At 33.7% G+C, this 24,188-nt stretch overlaps 1 protein-coding gene and 1 long non-coding RNA gene across 2 annotated transcripts in view; one reads left to right on the top strand and one right to left on the bottom strand.

The window, feature by feature from the left end:
• Positions 1 to 24,188, top strand: part of eys (eyes shut) — a 96,204-nt gene that overhangs the window by 14,625 nt on the left and 57,391 nt on the right. The window lies entirely within an intron of this gene.
• On the bottom strand, positions 9,283 to 9,862 carry LOC149424390 (uncharacterized). Its single transcript, XR_016302113.1, has 2 exons — positions 9,674 to 9,862; positions 9,283 to 9,527 (listed from the first exon to the last, which is right to left on the bottom strand). It is a non-coding gene; the product is annotated as an uncharacterized LOC149424390 (long non-coding RNA).

Genomic DNA, 24,188 nt, shown 5'->3' with positions numbered 1-24,188 from the left:
AACCTTAAAAATGTATTTATTGAATATTTGTGAATTTTTTATTATTTTCGATGTCAATATTTTAAAAAAATGGGGTGTACCTTCAATGGCCAGCGGCCTTTTCCGCCCATCTCTCTCCATGCTACATGACAGGCAATTTAAATTTCCACGCATAAAGGAAATATATCGGGTATCACAAAAACGTGCTTAAATTATATACTTTCGATGTTATTTCAGGACCCAAACTAGGTAAAATACCAAGCCAGTATTGTTACCATTTAGAATACCTAAAAAGATCAATTTCAATCATCTATACTTTATACGGTGATTAAAAAAAATGCTAAATTGAAAGAAAAATTAACTTTTGGACGAATGTAAATTTAATATATTTTCTTCATGCTGCTAAATAGAACCAAGGGTAATGGGCCGTGGACCATTATTGGTATGAAACCATGCGCCCAAAATTTTCGCCAACATCGTTTATCCATTCTACTGCAAATCACATCTACGCAGAGCAGCCCCCGCCTTTGTTTCTACCTACATGCTAAACGCACAGCTTTCATTAGTCCGTTCAGTTTTGTCGTATTTTGGCGACAGTTTCAATTTCACAAGTGGCCCGAAGCCAGGAAATCAATCGCACAAAATATTAATTTGCATGGCAGATCTTTCGTAAAATCATCGTCTGAAAAATCTCCATTATTTGAAGGTTCTGGTAGTTATTTATACATAGGTTTGAGTGCAGTTAGTGTATCTAACTAACTGATGCAAACACAGAGAATAAAGAAGAATACTAGTAATGCATCCCATGAAGATTTTAATGGAAACCACTGACCCACGGCCGACTGGTTATAGCCCATTTGGCATGCGCTCTGTCTCTCTTATATTTGTCTCACATGAATTTCACAATGATGGTAAAAAACAATTCTGCTTTTGGATCACGAAACACGCCCATGCGGTATTTCTTATGTTCTTCTTGTTCCATGAATGCAAATATTCTCCCCGTTTCTTGGTTTAAAGGATTTTTTATTTGCTAAGTAACGGTACCTATCTAAAATATTTTAAAATCTTAGCTAAAATAATACCTACTGGCTGTTTTTGGATTTTAAACTAATTTCCATTTCAGTTTGAAATTGAAATAGAAACCCATCGCTTTTTGAAGTTCCAGGTGCTTTTTTGCACGTGAATGCGAAGTTACTTGTGTAACATTTTTAACTAAATATGCATCTTGGCAACATCCGCAATTTTTTACGGGTTTCAACATACACACATTGATTTTCTTTGGAGATAAAAAACCCAATGTCTTCACTACTTTTTTATGGACATGGAAGTTGTCCATTTAATTTTATGATGAATGTCCAAAAAGCCTAACCATTTCACCATTTTTATACATCGATATATAATAACAATAGATTAGCCGCCCCCTATCAAATTCCAATGCTTCGCTTTGAAGGCTTGGATATAAATACAAGTTCCTTACAACACAAAACAGAGCACAAAGTTATCGCTCAATCCCATGTTGTAATTTGTTAATTTTATCGGCCAATAGCAGCTTCTAAAAACAAACAGATCTTTCATTTTTCGTGACGTAGTTTTGCTGAAAAGAAAAGTTAGGTTGTTTTTATCATTTGTTTCTTTAATCGATACGCCGGCCGCCGCCTCGAAGCTATCCATAGATCTTCACAATACTCATGGGATGAACTTGCTGGAAGACGAAACAAGGTAAAAAGCAATGATTCTTCCGATATTTCGACTGCAAAATAATGCACTTTGTTTTTGAGAGATGTTTTCTTGAACCAATATTTTTGGTTTCGGTGTTAATTTTTAGGTTCACACGACCTGTCTAGATAATACTCTGTCGGTGTCTTTATAACATTTTGATGTTCCATTTCCTTATTGTGATCTGTACTGTTTATGATATTTTCAGCAACATTTCTAATGCTTCGATACTCTTCATTCCAATTATTTCCAATGTCAAAATCTCGCTCACTTAAGAGAAGATTTTCATTGTATTATGCGTATATAGCATTCGTTCACGACCTCAGAGTAGAGTTGAGTGCAAGAAGAATGTCTTTGTAAAAGCTTCTCTGGACATTTACACTCTTTCCCTTATCTCGTTTCCGGGATCCCAGCTCACGTTTAGCGAAGCGCCACTTACTTGACCTTTTCCACCGGAACCCATTTACTAACAATGACTAACAGGCTGACATCACTCTACTTAACTTTAACTGATGGACACTCTATTTGTTTTCGTAACATGAGGACCAAAACATTTTATTATGCCAAAATGTTGCTTTATTGTATCAACATTCACTGACAAAGTATTTCATTTTGCCAGCGAAGTTATTTCTTCTAAATAAAACAACTCAACGTCGCATCCCGGAGCAGAGATCAATAAGCGCCGTCCATACAAATTGGATGTTCCTACTCCTCTAATATTTCAATTACATCCCGTATTTTCGTCCACAATCTCAAGATGTTATTTCAGATAATAATCTCAGATATCCAACGAACCGTACGGGCACGTGTTTGGCCTTTTTCATAATAAAAAGTCAGCATTTTCGCAGGACTCTTTATGACTATAACTAACGCGTAATTAAATTATTCAAAGGATTTAGCTACGTTTTATTTGTTTACTCGAAACGACGTCGGATTCCTGCCTCGTGTAACGTGTAGTGGTTAGTTCACTTGACTCTGGATCTTGAAGTTGCTGTTCTATTCCCATCCAAAATATATTAAATTACTCTCTTCAACATTCACCATCCTGTGAAGGATGTGTATTGTGTGTGTGTGTGTAATCCCACTTTATAAATATAATAAACGTTCCTACGCGGGGTATACGGGGAAAAAACACTTAATGTGACAGACAAAGTTAACCCCTAGAAAACATTTCACAAATTCCCTTTATGTAATAAAATGGTTAAATTTCACGTTTTCCAATAACAGGTGAGCAGAGAACATGAGCCCGTAAGGGTTGGTTCACAGAACGAATGAAACAATACACAACACGACTTAGTCCTATATTATTGCCTTTAAGCTTGCTTTATACCCTTTTTACGTTTCTGAAAGAAAAATATTTTTATTATGGCAAAATTATTTAATTTTTTTTTTATGGCAAAATCAAATTTATCTTCCGAAAATATCAGCTCAGATTATTGTCTTGTTCATTGAGAAATTTCATCAGCAGAAAAATTGCCAGATATTTAAAATCAATAAACTATTCAACATTTAGAAGTACTTATCATCCTATCGAATACTTATTTATCCACAGGTATACCTCCATATGCCCTTTTCTCAATCAATGACGTCAGGAAATTTCACGAGTCGAATCAATGACTTCAGATTACTTCACGAGTTGAATCAACAAATAGAACTTTTGATTACTCAGTCTTGTTCTAGCATATACAGTACCTAATGACTTAACAACAAACTTTCCAGGACTTTTCTAGGGAATAATTTGATGTCATCTAATATTTCTTTAAACAAGTCACAGACATTTTTAGCACAGCAAAAATATTTTGTAAGATTTACGTTAATAATTATTGTGAAATTACATTACACCAGTTAAAGTTATACGAAATAAATGTCGGTCCTACCCAATGAGCAGATGACTGTGTGATGTCCCTGGGGAGACAGGTTCAATTCTTAGGACGGTTTGCATCATAAGTTAAACTTGGTTTGTCGACTTGGCGTCTTGCACCACAAAATTTAAGTCGTTAAATGCGTTCAAAGAACTGTCAAAGTTAAATACCCTAAAGGGGTTGTTAAACCGAGTTCAACGTGTTTAGCCCTACTCACAAAGCAGTACTGTCAATTTTTTTTAGGTTATCCCTTCAATTTCTGATTTTAGTTAAAATCTATCTCATTTTAATTTGTATTCACAATGAACATTTGGGATTTGTATTCTGACGATGATGAAGATATTATAAAGTTTATAAGTAGACCGTTTATAGCCAGAGAAGTAAACACAAGAACACATTTTATTTGAAACACTCAGTGCCAAGAAGTTTCAAAGAAGATTTCGTCTCAGTCAAGAGACGACATCATTATTAGTGCAAGAAATTGAACCTCAATTAAAATTCAACACCAATAAAAACAATGCTGCGACTCCTATGAATCAGGTATTATGTGCATTAAGATTTTATGCAACAGGGAGTCAAATAATTACTTGTGGCGATGTGATTGGAGTTGACGAGTCCACAGCTTGTCGTATTGTGCACCATGTTACCCATGTCATCGCTACTTTTTATAAAAAAAATATCAAAATGCCTAATAATTCTCAGGAGCAGCAGAAAATTTCATCAGAATTTTACAGAATAGCGAAATTTCCTCGAGTATGTGGTGCCATTGATGGCACACATGTGCGCTTACTGTCTCCTGGCGGAGGTATGGCAGAGATTTTTAGGAATAGAAAAGGGTGCTTCTCTATAATACGCAGTATGTAGCTGCAGCTGATCTACAATTCCTTGATGTTGTGGCGCGGTGGCATAGGTCAGCCCATGATTCTAACATATGGGACAATTCTGCCCTGAAAAGAAATTTTCTTCAGAGAAAATTTGACAATAAAGTATTGTTAGGTGACAGTGGTTATGCTCAAACCAATTATATGATGACACCCCTTACAGAAGGTACTATACAAACGAGAGGACAAGCATTGTACCAAGAGTCACAAATAAAGACAAGAGAGCTCAGCGAGATGCTCTTAACTTGGAGCGAACACTTCTTATCGAGGAGTACTTTACAATGTTGTAAACATCTAATCATACCTACAGCATTCTTATAATAATTTAAAACAATATAATATCGGAGTTTATATTATTGCTGTTCAGACGCAAAAAATTGTCATTACAAAGATATTTAAATTTAAAGAGTTTTACCGAAATTCACTGTAAAATTTTGGTACCTCGAAGTGGCGAAGTGTAAGAGCTTGCATTGTGCATTATTTAATTCACACTTAACCAACTCATAATAATCCAAAACTAATATTTGAATACGCCAAGTGTCAAACAATTTAGTATTTTTATTGTTAACTTTGTGGGTATCTACCTATACCGAAGCCGCAGTGAGTAGTGTATTGGCCAGTATAGTACCTACTAACATATTGGTTCCGAGTGCGCTGAGATATCTAGGCTGTCCCATTAGCCACATCTGCAAGTAAATAATTACAACTTTTTCTTTCCAAAAACCATTCTTAATATGGATGCTCAGGCATATATTTGTCTCGCAAAGGACGCAGTGAACTTACTGACCAACATGATTATGGATCCCAATAATAAATTCACGAAAGAACATATCGCTAAAATTATTCCTAGAACCAATGACATATTAGGAACAATTGGCCAAATGGCTGTTAAAATGGCGAATCTTGAGGGTGAATTAACAGCTCTTAAAACTGCAACCCCTAATGTGTGCACCCCCTCAGTTTCACAAACTCAGAGTGTCTGTGATATCCTCGCCGAAATCAAAGAACAAAGTTACAGAGATAAAAATTTGATTATTCATAATATTCCGGAGAATACATCGTTATCTCAGACTGAATCAATAAATAGCGACATAGTGTCAGTGAAAAAAATAATTTCAGATTTAGATATGTCAACATTAAATCTTGACTTGAAAATCTACAGATTGGGTCAAAGGCGTGCCGATAAACCAAGAGGAATTAAAATCGAGTTTCCGGAAGCTAAATGGCCGAAAGTACTATTAAGCAAGAAACACGCATTAAAAAATAATATACGTATTTACCAAGATCAGTCATTTATGCAGCGGAAACAATTGAGTGACCTAAGAAAAGAATTGGAAAATAGAAAATCTTCTGGTGAAACGGATATCACGATAAAATACATAAATAATAATCCGTCGATAGTCAAATCGAACCCAAAAAACTAAATTCTAAAATAAAAATATTTTATCAAAACGTACGTGGACTAAGAACAAAATTACAGGACCTGAAATCAACCTTACCTACTCTGGATTACGATTCTTACGCTTTCACTGAGACATGGCTGAACAAAAACATTGATACTACGGAATTGGGTTTCTTTGAACACACAGTGTACAGACAAGATAGAAGCAATAGCAATAAAACTAGAGGAGGTGGTGTGTTAATATCCGTAAATAAGAAATTCAACTCAAGAAAACTCAAATGCATCTACACTCATCTGGAACAACTATTCATCATGGTGTCTACCAATAAGGAAAAAATTATTGTTGGCTGCTTATATATACCCCCTTCTTCTGATGCTCAATTATACAAAGACCACTACCTCGAAGCTGAAACAATACGAAGAAAATTTCCAGATGCCACTTTGATATTAACAGGAGACTACAATCTACCTAATGTAACGTGGGACACAGAAAACAATAAAACTTCATGCACGGACAACATCAATCATGGTTCCCATGATATAATCGAGATGTCAAATTTTTTAAGTCTCCGGCAGTTAAACTACGTCTACAATGTTAACGCTCGTCTTCTCGATCTAGTGTTTTCCAATTCTTCTTCTGTAAAAGTATCCGCATCTGCTGAAGATATTCTCCCAATCGACAAGTATCACCCTCCTTTAACGATCGAATGCTACAGTTCAAAAATAGAAAAAAATCCATCTCCATCAACAAAATTAAACTTTTTCAAAGCTGATTTTAAGCAAATCACAAATCTTCTATTGTCTACTGACTGGAACTTTCTTGACTTTGAAGAAAACCTAAATGTAATGGTAGACAAATTTTACTTAATTTTAAATAATGCAATTGAATTGTTTGTACCCGTCACTAAAATCACTGTGCACAACTACCCAAAATGGTTTAGCAACGACCTTATTAAAATAATTAGAGACAAAAAAATTGCTCATAAAGTTTATAAATCGTCACGTGATCCTAAAGATTATGTAAAATTTTGTGAACTAAGAAAGACAACTAAAAATATGTCCAAGTTATGTTACAAAAGGTGTATCGAAAACTGCGAAGAGTTGGCAGCAGCTAATCCTCAGAACATTTATAAATTTGCGAACATGCTCAATAATAATGACTCTAGTATTCCGTCAAACATGTATTTAGATAATAAAATGGCCGATACCCCCCAAGAAGTCGTCAATCTGTTTGCTGAATTTTTCAGCAAAGTCTATGATACTGCAAACAACTCTCCATTATTCGATACAACTACAGCTAACAATGACAACAAGATCGATTTTAGCCAATGTATATTCAAAGAAAGCGATATTAGAACTAAATTAAAATCCCTTGATATTAATAAATCGGCTGGTCCCGATAACATTCCTCCAATTTTCTTATCAAAATGCTTATCAGTTTTAACATTACCTCTAACTAAACTTTTTAACTTGTCTCTAAAAATTGGTACCTTTCCACAAAAATGGAAAACCAGTTTTCTATTTCCAATCTTTAAGAAAGGAAATAGATCAGATATCTCTAACTATAGACCTATATGTATCCAATCGTCAATCCCTAAACTATTTGAATCTGCTCTGCTTTCTAAACTCTCGCCTGAGATTAACAAAGTTATTTCACATCGTCAACATGGTTTCATGGCAAAAAGATCTACTTTTACAAACTTGATGATCTATCAGGAATACCTATTTAATACAATGCAAAAGCGTCTTCAAACAGACGTAGTGTATACTGACTTTAGTAAGGCATTCGACAAAGTCTCACATAAAATTCTCATACATAAACTTAGTGCCCTTGGAATAACAGGGAATATTTTGAGATGGTTTGAGAGTTATCTGCATAAAAGAAAAATATGTGTTAAACTCAACTCACACTATTCACACCAGTTCGAAGTCTTTACCGGCGTCCCACAGGGGTCTCATTTAGGACCAGTACTATTTTTATTGTTTATCAATGATATAACTACGGTTTTTGATGGAGTCATGATTCTCTTATTTGCAGATGATCTCAAAATTTATAAAACCATTACAAATATTCATGACTGTTACGTACTACAATTTAATCTTGTGAGGCTACAAGAGTGGTGCACCCACAATGAACTATTTCTCAATATCGATAAATGTCAAACGATAACTTTTGCCCGAATCAAAAATCCCATTACGCATCAATATAGCATCAACAACATTTTCCTAAAAAGAGTTGAGAATATTAAGGATCTTGGTATTATTTTTGACAGGCAACTAACATTTGTTCCTCATATAAACGAAATAACCAACAATGCCATGAAATGTTTGGGTTTTATATTAAGGACAGCGAAAGATTTTAAATTAATAAATTCCTTCAAACTGCTATTCACTGGTTTAGTTAGAAGTAATCTAGAGTATAACTCAACAATCTGGTCTCCATTTTATAAGATTCACCAATTAAAAATTGAAAGAGTGCAACATAAATTTCTGCGATTTATTAATTATAAATTAGGAATTCCAAACGAATATCTTAATTACACTTTCCTCATGAACTTACTAAATTTAACCGATTTATCATTGAGACGCACAGTGTGCGACTTAGTATCTCTTTTCAAAATTTCGAATGGCAGACTGGACGCCATTGATTTGACGAGTCTTATATCGCTCCGTGTACCTACGCGCGACACTCGACAGACCGCTCTATATAATGTTCCCATATCTGCTAACAATTATTTTCAAAACTCACCTATTCAAAGACTTCACATACTCGGTAATAAGTATAGCTCAATTGATGTTTATCATCACCAATCAGTATACAAACTAAAATACAGTATACTAGAATGTTTGTAACAGATTCATAATTTTTTTTTTCAAACGCATATTTTATTGTTTCATTAACTAAGCTTTGTTTTGTAAAATTCCCAATCGGGCAAAATAAAGATTGATGATTACAAAGATGGTTTACAACAAACTGTAGTGTTTATCTTTATAATAATAATAACAAACTTACTTGTCTTGTGTGTATTACCTACTTACATTATTGTACTCTTGTAACTACACTATATTTATATAAACTTATCGAACTCATTGTCCAAATTCCAATAACTATATACTTGAATTGTATCTACTTAACTACCTACCTATATCTGTTATATTTTTCTCAAGTTTATGTATTAGTTTAACCTATGTTCTGTAAAATATTCAACCGACGTACTTTGTACAATAAACTTTGCTTGCTTATGTTTATAAAATAATAACACCATAACAATAACCCTACACATTGTTATGTAAGTTCATACTCAATTGATTATGCTATGTAATTAAAATATTTTATAATGCTACTGAACAACAAAACCCATAACATGTATATGTAAAAGCCTTCTAGGCGTTAATAAAATGAAATAAATAAATAAATATGTAAAAGAAATAAAAAACAAAATTACTCGGATATTTTTTTTATTTTTAATTCCATCAACAGAAGCTCTTTTTGTCTTATTTCGTCATTATGTCTATTTGCTTTAACTTTTTCTTCAAATTCTAGAAGATTCATTTTTTTTTTGTGCTCAATTTCTATTTCAAGCGATTCTTTTTGTAGCTGAACCAACTCCAGCTTTGTCTCAGAAAGGTCTGTGGAACTTTCTTTGTAATTTTTCTTCATCTTCTTCGGATTTCCTTCAGTCTTATCTGGAAATAAAAGAGTATATAATTAAGATTTTAGTGCTTTCTCAGACAATGTAAAATGAATTTATGTTGCCTAAATAAACTTAAATTTAAAAAATTTATTTATATACTTAAGTATACTACCAAAAATTGATATTTAGAAATTTTACATTTGGTTTCGACTGCATCCGTTTTCTTGCTTTCAATGTGATTGTAAAACTCCATTACTTTTAAGGCCAAAAATTGTTCTTCCTTCGAAAAGTTATGAGCTCTCGCACGGGACTTTATTATTTCGGCACTCATTTTATGGATTAAAATAAATGAACACACTATGCAACCACAACACAATCACAATATATTTTGACACTTCAAGTAAAATGAAACATCGTAGCTGTTTTATCGACGCGTAATGGCGGTAACCATGCGGTAACTGTTTTACCGACGCGTTAATGACGTTTAACTAAAATTGCCACCCAACTGCGTGGTGAAGGACGCAACTAAACGCATTTAAGTTAAATGTATTTAGGGTCTTAAATTCGTTTAGTTAAATACAATTTAAGATATAATTTGCGATAGTTGGTGCAAGAAACATACATTTTTAAATACATTAATAAAAATATTTGTATTTTTATTGTTATGTTATTATTACTGTATTAAACATTTATTCTGTGCTTTCCTAAGTTAAAACGGTTAAATTAAAATGCTGTGCTCATGGTTGTTTTACAGCATAAAAAAGTGTTTTAATGTGACAGCCCTACAACTGAACGGGAATTAAAAATCCAAGAAACACCTGCAATAATATTAAAATACATACATGTATTGGAAGAACACGGCAGGTTTAATTGCTACAATAGTTCAGAGAAAAGAGAATTCGTCCACTTAATGGAAGATCCCGTGGCGTTCGAATCCGGGACGCAGCAATAACCTTTTTTTCTCGTCTTAGGCCTAGGCCAGAATCTTAACGACGTAAGTGAAGCAGCCGTGCACAAAAATATGTGAAGCGCGGCCCTGGTGTATTGGACAGACCTGCGGTTGAATTTGCCCTATCAAATCTCTAAAATAAAGTCGTGAAAAAACAATATTCAGCGAGCGGCCCGGCGTAATGACTACGGTCGACTGTGCCTTAGCAGGCCTAGAAATCGATTTTTCCGTGGGGTTTATTTTAAATATTTCTGATGAACGCATTACTAAAACTTCAAATGTTTCTAGATATATCCCTCGGGAAGTTACTAATTCATCGTCTAGAAAACTAAAATTTTAAAGCTATTCTTTAGTTTTCAAACCAGTTTACATAAAATATTTTAATGGTAAGGGACCTGTTTTTGTTAATTACTTAGGGATCCCTCTAGACAGATTTGAGATTTTATTAATACGTTCATTAGTAATAATTAAAATTTAAGCGTCGAGAAAACCCCCGTTAAGTATTTTGTCGTCTTAACCGTGGATTCTTGGTAAGTCAGCATTTGGTAATTTCATGTGCGTTATGATTGACGATTGATCAAATAAACGGACTTAAAATTTGACAGAATTTGAGTCGAAAATCGACGGTAAACTTCCGGGTAACCGTTACAATACATGAAGTGGCCAAAAGATGGTTTATTTGATAGCGATGTCAAATGTGACGGGGGTACGAAAACTGGACTTAATGCCTATGACAGACCACGCTATATTATTTTGGCTTGGCCTATTTCAGCATATCTACCTTAATCAATGACATTACAATACATCCAGACTTATTATTGTTTCACAAAATTAAGATAAAATATGGCAAGTACGAAAAACTCTTATGTTTCCACTAAATTATTAATTCAATGTTCATGTATGACAAAGATAGACAGTCGAAAATATATACGTATGAACGAAAAAACGATAGGACCGGGCGGCGTTTTCGTATTCAAAAGTGTCGAGCACTACCTCAAAGCCGACTAGAGTTACAAGCCTGAGCGGCTGATGGATGTTAAGGCGAAGCTTAATGACAAATCACTATTTTGATAAATCTTTATAACGAATTGGTGTACATTATGAATACCAAAAAATATGCTATAGATAAATTGAAGGTTTTCCTATCGTTTCGCTTGAGTAGAATACAAATAAAAAAAGAAATTACACAATAAAAAATATAAGTGTAAACTACTAAAAAAATATTTTTAAAGGAAACAACTTTAAAAAATACAGTATTATGGCTAAGATTATCTGTGACAGTTTCACTTGATTAACTTTTCTGCTTTGTTATAAAATTATTTACAAAATAAATAAAAACCAGTTTTGTGCTTGAAATCGAACGTTTCTAGACTCCGTTTGTGAAGCGATTTTAATGCCTATTACCTCCAATATTAGGTATACCAAGAATATACACATTTTTGGCTTGTAGCTTCCTCTTAAGATGTCAAGTGATCGAGTAATAGATCAACCACAGTTTTTAAATTGCGGTGATTGTTGTTGATACTCGTTGTTATTGCTGATTGGCATGTCATTTTACCGCAAGCATATAATAAACAGAGTGATTAGACTATGTAAAACAGCAAAGTTTAGTTGGCAATAGCACTGACTTCGTAATTAGGCTGTTGAGTGCCCAGACCTCTACTCCGGTCTGCCTTGGATTTTCTTTATGACAACTGTACTATTTATGATATTAAATATCAAATAATAATATATACTATTTATGAAATGGTATTTATTTGCTTTTACTGGTGTTTGCCGAGTAATTAAAACACTTTCTCATCACACATGAGAGCATTTTTTTTTTCATTTTTTTAAGGCAGAACACATAGAGGTAGCACGACCTTACGTGACGCGTGACAGTTTATAAAAATACGAAATCGAAAGCACTACAATCGACATACTATTTGCTTGCGACTTTGAGATTTCTACATCGCATCTTTATATATTGTAACGTCGTTGGTATAAGTTGATGATTTTAGTTAAATTTATTTTATAAAACAAAGCATCGGTTAAGCGCAGTATCCACCGCGAATGTTACTAAGCTAGTACTAACTTAGTTGTGTCTTTTCATACTTTCGTTTCCAACACGAGCTTGTATTAAAGTACGAAAAAATAAGTTAGTACCATTAGTAGTTTAGTACTAGCTTAGCTTCGTTCGCAGTTGATATTGCGTTTAACACTTCAAACTCGGTAGAAGTAATGTTAGGTTAGGTTAATATAGAGTTCACACTAGCCTTTGTAGGCATAAAGCAAAGCATCGGTTATACCTACCTTTATTTGGGTCAATAAATTTTTTTAAATTAAAAAAAAGTAAAGTAAGTTCACGTATATGCCTATAAAGGTGTAAAGAAAAGCGTCGGTCACACTTTTGACTCGGCATTAAAATATCGCGGTCATTCCCCCATGATGAATTTTCGCGCCGCCTTTCTTTCAACCATCCCTTATATTTTCATTTACTTTATATTTATGTGGCAGCCTTATAAAAATATTCCCCTCTACACGGCATTAAAATTCTACGCTGTGTTTTAAAAAAATACTTAATAATGGCGTAATTGCCAGAGGCGGGATTTATCTAAGGATTTAAACAGATACTTAAACAATTATTGCAATTAGCATTACAGGGAAATACGTGTTTTAAATAAAGCGGTATGTTTTGATTACTCAATATAACCGTGTTTTAATTTTTTCACAACAAACGGAAAAAAATCTAAGTAGATTATTTACATTGCCGTTGCCATGGTTTACAACCAACTAAATGCAATTATTAAAATGTGTTCGTTTTAAGTACTTACCTAATGATTAAAGTACTCGATTAGATTTACATACCAAATAAATATAGGTATATGACAAAATTTCTCGAAATATTATTAAACAAAAATTGTTGATATTTTTTTAATATTGACGAACCATGGCTTAATTCTGAATATTTTTTTAACATGTTTAAAAAATGCATGGAAAATTAACCAGTAATTATTTTTTTTTTACTATAATGTATCTTTTTTATTAATAAATGTATTTAAAATACATGTATATATATATATTTTTTTGGTTTGACTGAGGATTAAACCTACCTCCCCTGAGACTGGAGTCAACCGCGCTCAAAACTGAGTTAAATCCCAATCGGGTAGGACTGACATTTATTTCGTATATTAGCTACTGTAATGTCTTACTATATCCGTACTACATAATATATATACTGTAATATATCCGTGTGTGTATGCGTGGTTGCCTCCAAAAGTTGAACGGGAAGTGGGTTTAATAGATGTGTTTAAAAATAGAATATTTGAGCAACAATAATTACTGAGCGTGCTTGGGGGTGATCTTTGAAGTCATATTTACGGTATAGTTTGCCTTTGTGCCTTTGGTACATAATACGTGTGAAGTCATACTTACGATATAGTTTGTTTGTGCCTTTGGTACATAATTCCTATGAAGTCATATTTCACAATAATGGTGCTATAAGAATTATCCAATAAGGTTGGTTTTGTAGTACATTACAGAGGAATATCGATTGTTAAAGACGGGTTTTTTCACCGAATTTGAACAATTCTTCTAATTTCAAAGTCGTTTTTAAAGTTGTGTAAAGGTTCTATTCAAGTTTTTTTTTATATAATTATTGGCCATTTGTTTCACAAAACTGAAATAATGACAAAACTTGAAAATCATCTTTGAAATTTGGTGAAATGTTCGAATTCTGTGAAACAACTCGTCCTTAGTATTTTAAATAAAATAAGTCTAATTATTTAATCAAAATCATCAATAATTTGATATCACAAAGAGAATGTGTAATTATTGAAAAAATAAGTATTCTATTTAATGTCCTCATACATATATTTATATATTTATGGTGATAAATAAATATATTTATTATCACCATAAATTAACTTTTTTATTATGTTAAATTTATTTTTTATTTCATCTAGTCATAAATATGGATACTCTTTCTAACTGTAAGTTTATCTTACATTTTAATCAAAGTATTGCGAACAAAATACCTAGTTCAAGCTAATGGGCAGTATATTATGCAGTATTTAGCTAGACAGTATTTAGATAGACCAGTTCTGAGAACAGGCTCCAGAACTTAGTCACTAATATCGATCTGACAAAACAAAGTAGCGCTTAAACTAATACACTTATTGACTATTATGATTTCTATTGACAATATGAAAACATGCATTACAATTAATTTAATTGAATTAAAAAAATATTTTTTTACATTAGCTCCGTACAGGAAAATTATCCCATACTACATGGCAGAAGCAAAACAAAACATATTGAAAATGTAAATTGTGTACTCTAACATATAAATAAACAAATAACGATACTATAATAATACATCCCCGTAAACACAAGCTCAGACTAATTATATGGGTACATCTTATATTATGAAAAATTACTATTTCATTGGAGGCGGGTATGGGTACCGCCGCCCCGGCAACCATTTATTTGATAACCAACAACTCAGTCATAGGTCACCCCAAGTGGTTCGCTACGTTTGGTGACTTAACAGGAGTGCTCGGGTTTGTCCAGGTCCTGACGGCGGATGCATCTGCCCACCAACTGCCTGACAAGTGGGATCGGGTGAGGCCGGTTGAGGCAGGTACTTTTTAACATCTTCAGTCGTACACACTCGTCCCATCGCCTTGCACTGCAGTAGGGGGGATGGATTCATACGTCCGTCACTCCTGGACACATTGACCTCCAGATTCCTACCCACCCATCATACCTTTTTCCTAAACAAAATTCCTTCCTTTCCTCAGTAAGACCGTACACACAACATCCTCAAAGATCCCTCAGTGCCTCCTGTGTGGGGTTCATATTTATAAAAGATGTTTTTTGTGATAAATTAATAATGATTTTTTTTTAATTATGTAACAATACTTTTTGAGTAAAAATATTTTGAAAGCGGTACCCACACCCGCCTCCCAAATTTTAAACTATATTTTATTCCGAGGTTTTACAATATTTTATTAAATATGGTGTTTCATTTTGCTGGAGATGTATTCAAATGCAGAAATTTTTTCTCCATTTGCAATGTACACGGGTAAATGTAATTATTCCTTGCCTGAGTGTAATTAGTGCGGCCTACCTGTGGTCGCTAGCGCGGCTCCTTTTCACCTTCACAACAACACAAAGCTTTATGTGGTGAATACTAAATGCTCTGTACTCTGCAGTTCAGGTACGTACCCTTCACAGGGAAAAGGCTAGCCTCCGCTGCAAGCACTCAGCGCGCGCTACACGCCAGTTTAGTTTTTCCGCTATGAAATGAATTCGTGGTTTCCTAGATCGGTATACGCGGACCAGGTGGTACGGCGACTATGAATCAATACTCAGTCATACCTGTGGACAGAGTTCTACATACAGCGGCCTAACTGAGTAGCGTAGCTTACACACCCGGTTCAACTTCTGCAACCCCGGCACCGAAGTTTGAACACAGCTTAGAGATCAGAGTTGCTTAGTTGCCAGAGTTTTTGCAACAGTTTCCAGTGTTGCCTGTAGAAACCTGGAGTTGCCCGGTGAAGCCGTATGAATTATCCCAGAGTGGCGACTTCATTAGCGCGTTGCGAGTTTTTCATGCGTATGTATGGCCGCGGAGGGAGCAACTAGGTCCCTCACCCAATAAAACTTTGTAATATTTTGATGCTTTTGTTAGCATTAATGTGCCCATTCCGCCGGATGAACTTTTACAATTATTTTTTCGCAGAGCGAGTACTGAAAGCAATAAAGACAAAACCTCTGCCAATTTTTATTATTCCATCATATGGGGATGATGTGGAACGGGATAAGTAAGAACTATGCAGGTTTGTTTATTTTAACTGAAATGTTTCTTCAGAATAATTTAGTTTAGGACGGGTTGTTTCACGGAATTTACTATTATATACAAGGATACAATTATGGTTTAAGATTGTTTACAAAATATACATCATTTTTTTCAATAGTACTACCCATCTCAGTTGAGAAATATATTCGCGTGTTTGAGATGCACGAAAATTACCTAATTATTCGTATTCCTGTTAAAAACGGGACTGCAGGCCTTTAACGAATGAATAGGCAGGTTTCCTAGCAAATTGTCGGTAAAACACAAATATGCTATAACTTACTGATATAAAATATGGTTAATTTAGTAAAAATCTAGTCAAATTATTCGTTTTTCGATTTAAAACGAATGATCTTACAAATTTCATAACAAACTAACTGTAAAGCACGAATATGTTATGAGGAAGTCGGAACACGTTTTGTTCAAAATAATAATATTTTCGATTTATCCATTGAATTTATTTGGACAAGACCACCTGCATTGAATACATGTTCAGATATATTCTGAATGACTAATATTTTATCTAATACTGTCGAATTTCGTCATTATATTTATCAGAAAAAGCGCAGTTGCATAATCAGGTGTTCCGATATATTCTGAATGTACTAATATCTTAATAGGAAATGTTTTTAACAGGATTTCATTAAATCAGCCATACTCGTTTTTCTCTGTGTGGGGAGTAGTGCAACGACAGTTTTAATTTAATTGCGTAATATAATAATATGATGTAATAATAAGGTTACGCGACATAAATGAAATAATAGTGCACTGCAAAATTGTAACAATAAATTATTGTAAACAAAATATAATTTGATCATCAAATTTAAGGTTGATATTCAAGTTCTGTGAAAGTCCTATTCACGTGCTTTTACTATCCAAGTACTGTGGAACAACCGGCCCATGATGAAATAATAACAGAACTTGAATTTTAACTTTAAAATATGCTGATTGTTTTATCTGCGAAACAACCCCTCCTTTTACTTACATCAATTTACATTGACAAATGAGAACGTAGAAAAATATGGAAAAAAAAACTATACTATCCAAAGCGTCGTAGCATCTTGTACATATTATGGCAAAATTAATAGCTATTTAAAATGATTTAAATAACATTGGGAGCTTCAAATAATTATGTCCTGTAAATTACAGACTGCGGACAAGCTGTGCCAAATTTCATCATGCTGTACAAATACGCCATTCGAGAATATTATAAGTCGGACACACAAACAGATTTTCTGAATCTTATCTAGTTCAGATTAAAAATAATGAACCCTTTATAATTCAGTGAAGAAGAAGATATAATACTAACAAATCTAAACGGAACATAAAAAAAACAAGACACAGAAAATTTAAAAAAAGTTAACGGTTACAATACCGGAACAGCGTCTTAACCACTCGACCATTAGAACCTAGTTATTAAACGTTAAATTTCCAATTTAGAATTAACAATATTATCTTGCAAACAATTTTCCCATATTTTTGGCAAATACCTTTTTGAATGGTAACAATTTTTTTTTATAATTAATTTCGAGAGACCAGAAAACTGTTAACTAATCAAAATTCTCAAGAACTGTTGCATACTATTATATCAAGGTAGTAGCATATTATTTAATGCTTACAAAAAATATTTTAAAATATGTTAAATCTTGGTCTAAAATGTACCAAAATAGATATATATTTTGTTATAAGCCTACAGTAGTGTTTCCTTAACATCGGTTGTGCGATGCCATAGATTCACGTCCTTGTTTTTCATTTTGATTGCACAATATTTATAGTTACTTATGGGTTCTTGTATAAAACTTCTGCTTTTCAAAACATTAGTAGGTAAGTACCATATTTTTATGTTTAGTTTAAAACTTCCACCGAAAATGTCATATATTATGTTATTTTTTGTTTTGTCTTTTATCTTTAAATAAAATGAACACTTTAACTAATTCACTTCTACGGCTTAAGAATAAAATATGTAATTAAGGTGTACATTTTATTTAAAGAAAAATAAAATTAAAGTGTACATTTTAATCAATTTTATGTTTTTTTTTTAAACCTTAGAAGTGTCATAATAACTACTATAAATAATATCTACTCATCTACACAAGCACAGGCTTTGCCTTCTTGTTTTTTTGCTACATACTACAACGTATTTTTATATGTTTAACTGTTCCAATGTTTCAAAACAAGTATTAAAACATTCAATAAAAAAATCAAGGAAAGCTTAGGAATGTATGGTTTTTGTAAGCGAACTTCAAGTTTCTTAATTAATTTAGTTTGAAAAATAATCACAATTACTCGGAGGACTTATCTGATCTGACGAAGGAGTTTTCCTAGAAACATTAGTTCCCAACAAGAGAAGTTGTGGAAAAGCCGACAGAATTACCCGCGAACTGAAAAACTCCCCCTCAAAGATGATTTATTGTGGCGAAATCTCTATTTTAACGATCACGAGTTGGTTCTTTCTTTCTATATTGGAAATTCCCTTCTCATCCATTTGTTCCATGTTCGTCTTCATGGTATTTACCTCCTCGGATCTCCCTGCCTCCTGTCTCCCTGTACTCTCATCTCCCAACTCCCATTAGCTTTCTTACATATTCACACACCCGTTCCTCGATCACGAAATATTACTTTGAGAAAATTTCTGATTAAAACTTGGAATCGGAGTTACTTGGGAAACAAGAGTTGGGATAAAATAATAATTTTCGATTTCGGAGGTATAAATCCATATTCATGAACATATTGGAGCGGCTTGGCGTAAATTTTATTCATTTCGACTTTGGGTTCATCTCCTACAAGTTCCGAAAATTGAATTATTTTACCACGAAGACAATTTTTGCAATTCTCAAACAAAAAAGTGATACAGAAAAAGATGCGGTCTCATCTGGAAAAGTTCAATTCCTGGAGATTGGATTGAATTCCTAGAAATATAAAAGTTCAATTGAGTTAGTTTACAATTCAATCAATTAAAAAACGAATTAAAACACGTCATTTTATATTTTCTTATTTGTAAATGATGCCAATGGATTTACATTATTTGGAGCATACCTTAATAATTTCTCAATAAAATTTTTTAACATGTTATAATTTATAATCTTAAACAAAGGTTTAAAATGTAAGCAAAATAAACATTTAGAAATGTTTACAAAGCTAAGAATATGATACATTATTTCACTTAATTAATTATTAAACAACTAGCAAGCAGATACGCGTGTAGTTTTACGGGTAAATTAAATGACATTTATTAATATTGTTGATATTTAATTTCTTTAATTGCCTCAGAGCAAAATTTATTAAAACCACTAATTAGGCCGCAAAAAAATTGCAGTAGTCATAACAATTTGCAGTATGTATTTCTTTTTTATATTGTGATCATTTTGGCAAAAAGGCTGATGCAAAAATAATCTATAAACTATTTATTAGAAAATGAAAAATCTGAACGGATTGTGATTCCCACAAAAACAACAATAGGAGATAAATGTGATAACTATGATCTAGTGAGATTTTTTCTATGAGCGGAATTGAAGAAGAATGTTATACTAATTTATATGAAGGTTTTTAATATTTGAAAAACATTTTGATTGTGTAGTTAACAGATTTTTTTTGGTTGAGGCTGGGTTAAAGAATTTCCTTTGATTTTTCCAATGAATGTCAAACAAATGTTGGTTCTTTTTTTTGAGATTTTTTTGGTACTAATTTGTATTTCTGCTTTGACGCTTTGACTTTGTTCTAGAACAAAAAGCAGAAAATTATGTTTTGATTAGTTACTTATAGAGAACGCCTTGAATAGTGAAGAGCTTGTTTTGGTTCAACATACCCACGGCCCTGGGGTTTACACTCGCCGCTTGCATCGCAAATAACAACTCAACTTTGGACTGAACATAGCAAAAGCATTACCAAGAGCACTACAAACTACGACTACGTTAGAAAGTAGAATATAATTTATTGGTTGAGGCGTGGTAAGTAATTCTCCACACCCCTTCAGTCTAATAACATACCCCAGATTGGGGATGCCATACTTCCACTGGCCCCGCGCGATGTGTCTCGCAAATGTTAAAAAAACAAACATCTTTCATCAAGTCAGCGGCAAAATGTTTTCAAAACATCCGACAAAAACAAAAACATTGGGGTGTAGGGCCACAATGTTTTCAGTTTCCGTGGCTGATGGAAAACAAAAACCGTTGTGGCTCCGACCTATATCCCGAGTATCTACAAAAAGTGTACGTTTTTGTCGAAGAAGACACGCCTTCAGTTGTCGGCCAAAGAAATTAAGGTACCTACCTTCCTACCAAGTAGTCTAAAACAATTTGTTAATTAATGAAACAGAATGAAATAATTTATTTCAGTATTATTCAGTTGAACTGAAGAATTTACCAATCACTGGCCACTAGGAACATCGGACTAACATTACAAAAGTGGTTCTTCAATGGACGTTATTCCTAATTTGCCTTATCATCCTCATCTTGTGCTCAATCTTACAATCTTCTTTAATAAAAACGCAGCTCTGCAAAACTGGCATCACAAATTCTTCGTATCCAAACCATCGTTTTTTTAAAGAGAGGAATTGAAAAACGTTTCTTCTTGAATGTTGAGAATCAATCGTAAATAACACAGAATACAGTACAGGGATATATAATATAGACTAGCCCCACAAGTTTCAGTGATTTCTGACCTAATTTAGAAAAACCTTTTTTCAAATGCAAACAACAACAAACAATTAAATATTTCTCTTGATGTCTCTAGTCTCTCGGCCGAGTAACCGACCGACCCTAACTATCCAATACCTACATTGATTTATTTTCTAGGGTGAAAATTTGAATTTGAAGTTACCGGTAAACAAAATGACTTTACATTTTTTACTCCAAATAAGCTGTGAAATCACTCTTAACAGTTTGTTTGGTACATCCTGATACATCCCTTATAAGTGTATATCACGAATAAGTTAACGTTTCTTTAATTTGCAACACGTTCCAGTATTCGATTACTAGATCTGAATAACCAGGTACTTCCCATTCTGTCTCCTTCCCTTCTCCGCTCCCCTCATCATCGAATTGACACGCCATAGTCGCACTGGTACCGGACAATTAGGAGCAGTTGGGACTCTTATGCGGCATTCAAGTAAAAAAAAATCTACTAGTATCTTATCCGGATGATTGATTTAAAATTTCGTAACTAAGGCGATGCCATACGTAGTAATGCAAAATCATGTGTTTTTGGTTTGAAAATTCGGTCGCCTAGAAATGTTTCAGATGCTTTAATTAAATACTGCGAGCAGAATACATCTTGGCCTTTGAAATAATCGAGTATTTTTTAGATAAGTCTTTTTATAAGCCCTGAAAAAAATAATGTATAAGGCATATGAAAACTGCTTTAAAGTTCAAAATCTCCTACTTACGAACCCATTTTCGGTTATGATTTTATTGTATAATGTGGCAAATTAAGTTATTTATAAAATGATCGAAAAATAATTAAATATTTATGCCTGAACAGTGAACATCCACAAAATAAAATAAAAGGCATTTTTGGCCATGTTTTTTCTTGCATAAATCAAAACAGGCGGATGGTAACAAGCGGGAATTTAAACCTTATCGCCATCTACGTAAGGGTTGTTATTGATAGCGGCTCAATTTAAAATATTACACGACGTAGTGCATCGCCTTAATATAATTTGATAGATAGAGCTATTGTTTCAGCGTCAAAATGATCAATGATTTCGAGATAATCCGATAAAATTTAATTAGTCACCCCTTGATGTCACCCCTCTTGGTGTCACCCCTCGTGGCGTGAGTGGGGTCACCCCATGGCACGCGACACTGCCTCGTCTCGGAAAACCAGCGGAGCCTTCATTATGTAGTGCTAATCATGAATATCATTACTCTTCATTTGCATCTAGGTAGGTACCGCCGAAACTTTATCCAGTCCCAATGGTCCGAATACGTGAGGAATGCTGAGTGTGTACTCCAAACTCTAAGTGCTGTTTCTTCGTATGCAGTGTAAACTCAAGTCAGTGGCGTACCGAAAATGGATCCATTCAAAGTTAACAAACCTAATGTTTGACATTTGTCATCTGTAGTCATTGAGGTTATAAACAAAATCAACCCGTAAAAAATATATCTTTTTTTTTACTAAAATGGAAGTGCTTGCTATGCCTAGCTAGCACTTCTGTTTTGCTATGTGGGATACAGAGCAGATCTTGGTGTCGTCCCTGGCTGTGGTTGTTCGGTACCTATAGCATTCCAGCGGGTTAGCTACTAAAGTATTAATGATTTTTTCTCCTCGAATGGAAACTTTGGTAGCGCATGTCAGCGAACAAATATTCGTGACAAGTATTTATATAACTTTTTTGAATCTTTTATAATTTCTCAATGTATTTTTGCATGGTATGGGCCCATACAGCTTTGAAAGGGTATTTTTTTGTGTCCTGGCCAAGATAATTTTTTTAATACTGTTGTAAATAAAGTTGGTTAGATTAATTTTATTTAAAATGACATCACAAAAGAATTTTTCAATTATTGAAGAAGTGAAAAATGTAACATTTCACACTTTAAGAAAAAATTAAAAACAAAAACTAATGTCTCCCTCTCACGTCCCCACTATTCCAGCAGCACCGTACAGACGAGACGGAGCGCCAATCAATCGATCAATCGATGCGCTAGGTTATATCCAATTACATCTTTTAGAACGATTAAGATCAGGAATTGCTGGTTAGTCCGTCGGGTACGCCCTGATGCACCCTTTAGGTATATTTCTCAATTTGGGTACGAGTACAGCACCCCCCCCCCCCGGGGATCCTTTATTGGTTAACCAAGAGGTTCGCGACGTTTTGTGACTTAGCAGGGGTGTCCGGGATCATGGGATGAGGTTTGTTCGGTCTTGGCGGCGGATACCTCACCAACTTTATGGTAGGATAGTAGGTTGAGGGAAACCTTTGACCTTTCCAGCAGGACTCTCTCGGAACACCGCCTTGCTCCGCATTTATACTTCCGTCACATACATCCTTCCCAAAACTTCCTCTCCTAACTTTCCCGAAAGCTATTTTGCTGAAAACTCACATCGAGAAGCAAAAAAGTGTAAATGGTGTTCTAAAAATAAACGCTAAGACAATAAATTGTAGAGAATAATTGTCAGTTTCGGAGTCATAAATCCATATTCATGGACATATCCGAGGGGCTCTTTCCAAAAGTTTAATAATTTCACGACAAGAGCTACTATCCCATGCAAAAATACATCGTGCTTCATTCCAGTTGAAGTTTGAGAATGCAGTAAGGAGTGGAGTGCGCCGCATGCGGAAGTATTGCATATTTATTATTCACACGGGTTTCTTGGCGGTCTCTACGCCACTGTGCAGATCACAGCTTCCCAACATTTTTTGAGATCCCATCCAATTTAACATTACATTGATCCAAGTGACATGCGAACATTTTTACCTGGTTGGATGTACCAAAGTTTAGTCAGTCCATTATAAGGGTGTTATTAAGATCTTCAACTGGAATTCATAATTTATAGTTAATAAATCTCAATTAATAAAAATAAATTATAACTTAGAAATTTATGCTGCACTCTCTCGATTTTTAGTTTAGTTTCAAACATTTGAACACGGAAATTTTCAAGAGTAATTGGGTGATATTTAACTTTTGCCCAAAGTATTCAGTTTGTGTTTTGTTTTTTTATTATTTATTAAACAACTATTAACAACTCTAAACGATAACTTGTATTTTACCTACTTATATTATCATTAAAAAATAAGTATATCAATAAATAATTAGTTTATTGTCAAAGTAATTTATTTTCGTTAAAAAAAATGCAAATTCTGTGTTTTAAAAGGCAATGATCCTGAGGCAAACATTTTTTATAAGTTATTTAAACATCACAAATCGAACAGTCATAATATATAATATTGTAATTAATAAAACAGAAAATTTCATATTGGTAATTTT

Source organism: Hesperophylax consimilis, chromosome 4, assembly GCF_061612785.1.
Source record: "Hesperophylax consimilis isolate HC1 chromosome 4, BYU_Hcon_1.0, whole genome shotgun sequence".
NCBI lineage: Eukaryota > Metazoa > Arthropoda > Insecta > Trichoptera > Limnephilidae > Hesperophylax > Hesperophylax consimilis.
Note: the sequence above shows the minus strand (reverse complement) of the source record. Positions and strands in the feature narration are given on the sequence as shown.